Consider the following 6886-nt stretch of genomic DNA (forward strand, 5'->3'; position numbering starts at 1 on the left):
AATTACATTCTTTAGCAGAGTGACTTTTACTAGTTTTTTTTTACTTTATTAATATATTTTATTTAGCCCAATATATCCCAAGCATTTTCATTTCACTATGTAATCAATATCAACTTTTTTCTTATTTTCTTTCTTTTATTTATTATTATTATTTATTTTAATTGAAGTATAATTGATTTACAATATTGTGTTAATTTCTGCTGTACAGCGAAGTGACTCAGTTATACGTATACATACATTCTTTTTTATATTCTTTTCCATTATGGTTTTTCCCAGGATATTGAATATAGTTCCCTGTGCTATACAGTAGGACCTTGTTGTCCATCCACTCTATATGTGACAGTTGGCATCTACGAACCCCAAACTCCCAATCCAAAAACACATGGAACCCTTTACGAATTTGTGTGTCGCACAGGGGCCATACTAATCTTCTCTGTATCATTCCAATTTTAGCATATGTGCCGCCGAAGTGAGCATGCCTTTTACTAGTTTTTTTTTTTTTTCCCCTTTTGCTAGTATTCACGGTCTCAAATAGGACAGAAAAGTTTTCAGGAATTAAACATCCCTTTTCCATCTCTTCTCTCTGACCTCCTAAAAGTTGTCTCTTACAATCAAGTCAAAATAGAATGCTTTCTATTATGGTCACACCACTCTTCTCTCTAAAACCTATGTCTGACCAGATGCGAATTATGACTAGTTATATATCTCTACTCGGTAAAGCTGTACTTTTTTTTAAATTTTTTTTTTATTTTGCGGTACACGGGCCTCTCACTGTTGTGGCCTCTCCCGTTGCGGAGCACAGGCTCTGGACGCGCAGGCTCAGCGGCCATGGCTCACGGGCCCAGCCGCTCCGCGGCATGTGGGATCTTCCCAGACCAGGGCACGAACCCACATCCCCTGCATCGGCAGGTGGACTCTCAACCACTGCGCCACCAGGGAAGCCCAAAGCTGTACATATTTTGACATAAAGTGATTAGAATTACTAATACTATTTAAAACTTCTAAAACATGATTGTATCATTATGTTGCTCCTAAAGATGCCTCCTGACTTTCAATCATTTAAGATGAAAAAAGTGGCCCTGAACAGGTTGGAGGCCAGAAGCGTCACTGGACTTTCCCCTGAAAGGCCATTCCTATTCCTAGATAGAATCCAAGTGGCTCACACATTCTCCCTGCTGCTGCCCATGGAACTTCTCTTCACTCAACCACTGTTGGCCATGATGGGTGGTTAATGTCACATTCAGCCAGTATAGCCCCTCCTGGTGAGTCACACTGTTTCCTGATCAAGCCCAAGTGTAGCCTGTGATTGGGAATGCCTTGCTGGCCTTGCAAGGCCAGCCCTGTAGCGAGGGTGTGTCACTGGGGTAGACAACGGGGCTTTCTCTGTCCTTACAACCTGTTATTAAAGGTCCCAAAGCCTTCACAGCTGGGTTCTCCCTCCCTGATGATGATGCCTGGAAGGGTGATCTTATTCTTTTAGTTTCCTAATTTCCCACATTCAAAGAACTTGTTATAAGTCTTCCCCAGGCTGAGTTGTGGGATATTTGAGTAGACCCTAAAAGCACCCACCTGAATGTGCCCTGCACTCTCGGCCTCCCACTCAGTCAGCAGCCCAGGAAAAAAACACAGACATCTGATTATTTCTTCTTTCTGCATGAGCTTCTTGTCTATCTGAGGTACTCCTGGAAAGCTTCTTGTATTATCTTTTCAGAGTCTTAATTCTTGTATTCTGTTGTTTGATCATTAATTCCCAAATCCTCTTTGATAATGTTCTTAGTGGGTTCATCTGGTCCTCATAAACATGAGACCTCTGTTCCCACCTCAAGCCCCGCCCCCTGCCCACCCCGCCCCGCCCCTTTTAAGCAGAAACTACATGCTAAACACTGCACTAGGTGTTAGGCTTTCATCCTAACCTGAGGGGCTTTCCAGGCCCGAGTGGGAGACAAACACAGAACACTAGAACTCCACAAGTAATTGGTATCCTCACAAATTCATTCTCAATTCAGTGAACATGGGATACTTTAGTTAAATCTGCTAATATCTTTTTCCCTTACACAAATTAGAATAATCACTCCAACGACCTCCCAGGTCCTGCTCAAAACTGCTGGCACATTCACCAAACTGGTACGATTTCTGAGCTAAAGCTAAAGGTAGTGGGTCTCCAAGCACATCCAACATCTCTCCTTTTTATATTCAGCCGATGTTCAGAAACAGTAAGAAGCCAGCGAAGGGTGAAATATGCATGGCATGCCTCTTGGATTATCAGCTAATGGTAGCATCATTGATAGAACAAAATTAATTTACTTAGGAAATCAGAGCCAAGTGGAGCTGAGGTCTGGTAGGTGAAAAATGTGTGTTTTATCAGCTAAAGTACTCAGCTCCAAACTCCCCTGCTTCTTAAGTACAAGTAATGTATGGCTGGGTTTTGGCATTGCACTGCATGCCTACCCATCCTGTCATAATTAAAAATCTCCGAGAGACCTAAAAGCTATAAATGGCCGTCCTTATGCTCACTAAATGACATATATCCACTAAAATGGATTTTTGAGAATCACCCAATTTATAAAACACTAGATGTGACATGGTTATCACATAGAGGGGTTTGAAAGATGAACTATGGTGGAGATACACTTCCATGATGAATACACTCAACGTTCCTTCTACTGATTTTTTTTTAAGATATTTCAGTCTGTTGAATTGGATTATATTTTAAAATAGAGAGTTGAGATATTCACATTTTTATCCTTTACCCTTGAAAAAGATTCATTTTGGCATGAGATGGCATGATTTGAAATCAGCTATAGTGTTCAATTGTCGCAATCTGTAATTTTAACTCCCTGTGTTTGGGTGCTTTCTAATTTATGGACATGGAATGCCAAAGTGGAAGTCAGGAATGGACTTAACCAGCGTGCCATGTAGTAGGAGCTGGCATGTGACCGAGGCTCTGCCATTCAGATCTATCAGTGAAAGTCTTAGATTTAAAAGACAGTGAGATGGGAGAACAGATAGAGGGGTATCATGTCAAAGGATAAGATGGATATAATGAGGCATAAGATACTTAATGCAAGTAGTATACTTGGATTAAGTATCTTATGCTTCATTATAATCTTTGCTTTTGTCAACCTGATGGATGACTTCAAGGAAATTAGTGATAACTTTTCAGCTTAACTTCACTTATTTGGGAAATCAGAATGATAGATTTATTTCATGTTTCTGAAAGCTCTAAAAAAATTTCCTAAAGTGGTTCTTGCAAATAAATATTTCATAATTTTGTAAATGTTGGAAAAGATATAGTTTAAAAAAGTCAATAGGTGTTCATGTGGATTAACCTCTAAAGAATGTGGGAAATGAATAAAATTGTGGCTTAAACACATTTTTTTGTTTTTTTTTTGCGGTACGCGGGCCTCTCACTGTTGTGGCCTCTCCTGTTGCGGAGCACAGACTCCGGACGCGCACCCAGCCGCTCCGCGGCACGTGGGATCCTCTCGGACCGAGGCACGAACCCGCATCCCCTGCATCGGCAGGCGGACTCTCAACCACTGCGCCACCAGGGAAGCGCCAACATTATTTAAACTTTTACCTTACAATGTCAAGTTCTATCTCATTTCTTATCTGCTTGCTGCCTTGATTTTGCTACAAATTTAAAAATTGTTAGAGTTGGCATTTACTCTCTGTTGAACTGGAAGTTCCCCAAAAGAAAATGTGAAAGGTCTATATGTTTAAAGTCAAGCTATAGTCATTATAAAATGAGAAACCCTTCACGCCAGGCTCCATTTTAATGCACATGGTAACTATGATAAATGTTACCATTTAGCTTTTAGAGGATTGTGTTCCGTATAGAACAATACAAGCTCTTCGCCAGTCTCTCTTTTCTAACTTGCTGGATTAACTAGTGACTCATGCTACCAAAACAACACAGTGACTGCTGCTGGGAGCCCCCTGAAAGCTCCCATCCCACCTGGGAGCTTTTGTTTGCACTCTTGTGGATTCTAGTTGAGTCATATTTAAACCAAAAGTCAGCTGTGTTTTTTCTAAACCTATTTATGGCAGTTGTACTTGTTATTATATGTGTGTAATGTAGTTAGATATCAAATAAATCAATGAAACATTAGAGCAAAAAGAAAGATGTCTTTCTTTGAAAACTAAAGGGAATCGTTTTGAAAGATTTAATAAAACTGTCACTGAAATGATTGCTGTTGAAGGGTGGTGTAGGTGAGATAACTTTGAGAGATTGGGAGGGAAATCAAAATGTAGGTGAATTTTTTGATCATATTGGTTTGTAACAGTCTTTAATTCATTCGAAGAAAAACAACCTGAAGTTGTAAGTAATGCCCTAAGGGTATGATTTATACAAGAAGGATGATTTAGAACTCCAAAGGACATATCCATCAAAGAAAAGGCTTGGAATTGCACCAATGTTGGTAAATGCATGAACATCTATGCAATAAATGTTTTCAAGATAACTAAATGTTCAAACCACATGTTTATATCATTTCCTAATGATTCTTTTCTTTAACTCTGTGGTTGTGCAACCAAACACCAGTACCAATTGGATTAGATAACATGGTTCTCCTGTAAAATCAAATAAATTGCAAAAACATTTTTCCAAATCAAACAATTACCACTGGGATTTTCCACTAGGATCTCATAGTTTTAATGAATCACTGGATTCTATTTTCCTCCTTTATATGTCACTATCATCTTGAACCAGATTTTATCACCTCGGGGCTAAATTGCCCCAATTATCTTCCTAACTGCATCATCATTTTAGTTCCTTTTGGACCTATAATATTTTAAAATACTTCCATCATTAAGGTACGTTGGTGCTCATAAAATTCTAATATTACCTTCTGTGTTTATATCCTTAAGTCCAGACTTCCTACCGATCGTTCCAGTCCTGGTCAAATTGGTCATATACCCTCCACCCTCTCACAGCTCTTTGATTTGAGCACATCCCTAGTGGGGGGACCTTCCTACTGTCCCCTGAATGCAGTATGCTGAGCGCCAACCCCAAGTTGGTGATAGATTCTCCTGCCAATATATTCTTGCCCATCCTTGAGGGCCTCGTGTAATTCACCCCTCTTCCATAGATAAGAACTAACCCAGTTGTCTTTACCCCTATTTGTCTCTCCCATGTTTTATAGAGTGGTGTGGTCATCGAAGGCGTGGATTGTATGTTTTCTCCAAATTCCCATCTTTGAAGATAGGAATCAGATTTTTCATTTTTCCAGTGCCATCATAATGCATTCACTGTGTACACTCAGTCCTTAATAAATTCTGTTGATTGAAAAAATAGTACTAAAAATAAATAGTATGCTTGAAATATTCATAAAGACTTCTATATTAGAAAAACAGAATATTTAGTTATTTATATCTAGCATAAAATCTCATCTGTAGCCCTTACAATGAGTGCGATTTACTGAGTTTCAAGAACTCCTTGCCCCTATAACTGAATTTCTCATATGCTTGTTGTGGGGATTAAGTAAAATAATTTAAATAAAGAGTAGTGCCTGAGACATCATAGGTCATCAAAAAATGGATTACCTGTCCATCATTTATTCCCATTTAAACCCTTTTAAAGTTTTGTTTGCATGTAAATGTTTAAGCTATAATCTAGTGTAACTCCAAAGTTTTTCAGGAAGCAATTTATATCACACTATTTTGGTGGAGGTATCTCAAAAAAAGAAATGGTTAATTGGGTAAATGTAAGTATTTATTGTATTTATCTAAAAACTTTCAGCAGCTCATACTCCTTGATAAAAATGAGAAGCAGTTGATGAGTTGATAATGTATGTAACTAAAAATTTACAATTGAGGGAAGGCAGGCACACCATATCTCCATGAGTCAAAGTAAAGGGATGTGAACCCTTAAGGAAGGCCTCTGGCAGTAGGTTGTAGAAGAGAGAAGATGCATAAATAAATTTCTATTTAGAAATCAAAGGTGCAAAGATTTACATATTAAACTATCATGTAGAGCCAGTGTTACCTACTGTATGTCAAAGGAGAATTTTTTTTTTTTTTACAAATAGGAAGTTTCACTACAAGCTGATGGAACATCTCTCTTTAAGCCTGCTGGAAATTAAGGTTAGGATGGGCTGTGATGAAGAACAAATCAGAATTAATAACCAAGGTTGTTACTTTGGGACTTAGTGTTTCTTTAAATCCCACTAGTTCCACCACTTAGTACATATTCCTCATTCTTCTCTTAGCACCTCCAAATGGCTGATTATTCAGCCCAAAGTCCAAATCAAGGTCTGTTTATCTGTCCAAAGCACATCATAATTAGAGAGAGAAAATCTGAGAAGCAATAAACATTTTTAAACAGTTTGTATGAACCTAACGCAACTCTAAATATAACACAAAATGATACAGCCATACTAAGGGGTTGGTATGCAGGAAATAGAGCAGCAACGAGAATGGTGACCCTGCATATGCCATCACTCAAGAAAGTAGATATTAAACCGTGAAGATTATTTTCTTTCACATTGAGAGGCCCCACCCAATCCCCCAGATTTCTGAGAAAGCAGATAATTGCATCCATTAAACTCTTAGGAGAACAGCTAGAAACGAACCTTGAGGCACTTACAGTGTTTACCCGCTGTGCTCTCACATTTCTCCTGAAATTCCCTGGTGCACAGGCCTGGCTCTCCCTGTGGGCAAACCAGAAAAGCCCGACATTCGCTATGAAAATTATGCAGCCTTTCTGTGTGCAGTATTTAGATGACCTGACCCATTAAAATTTTTGTTAATTCACGTTTCCTTCTCCCCTTTACACGTGGAAAATTTCATGACAAGCCACGTTGGGAAAGAAATCTCTCTTCTAACTGTGCTAAGTTTGTCCCCTTAATGTTAATAGCAAATAAGTATGTAGCATTTACTACGTGCC

At 38.8% G+C, this 6886-nt stretch overlaps 1 pseudogene; it reads right to left on the reverse strand.

Moving 5' to 3' along the window:
* Positions 1-376: 376 nt before the first annotated feature.
* On the reverse strand, positions 377-477 carry LOC113610196 (uncharacterized; annotated as a pseudogene).
* Positions 478-6886: the final 6409 nt, after the last annotated feature.

This window comes from Aethalodelphis obliquidens, unplaced genomic scaffold, assembly GCF_003676395.1.
Source record: "Aethalodelphis obliquidens isolate GAN/ISIS:26980383/991018 unplaced genomic scaffold, ASM367639v1 scaffold61, whole genome shotgun sequence".
Lineage (NCBI taxonomy): Eukaryota > Metazoa > Chordata > Mammalia > Artiodactyla > Delphinidae > Aethalodelphis > Aethalodelphis obliquidens.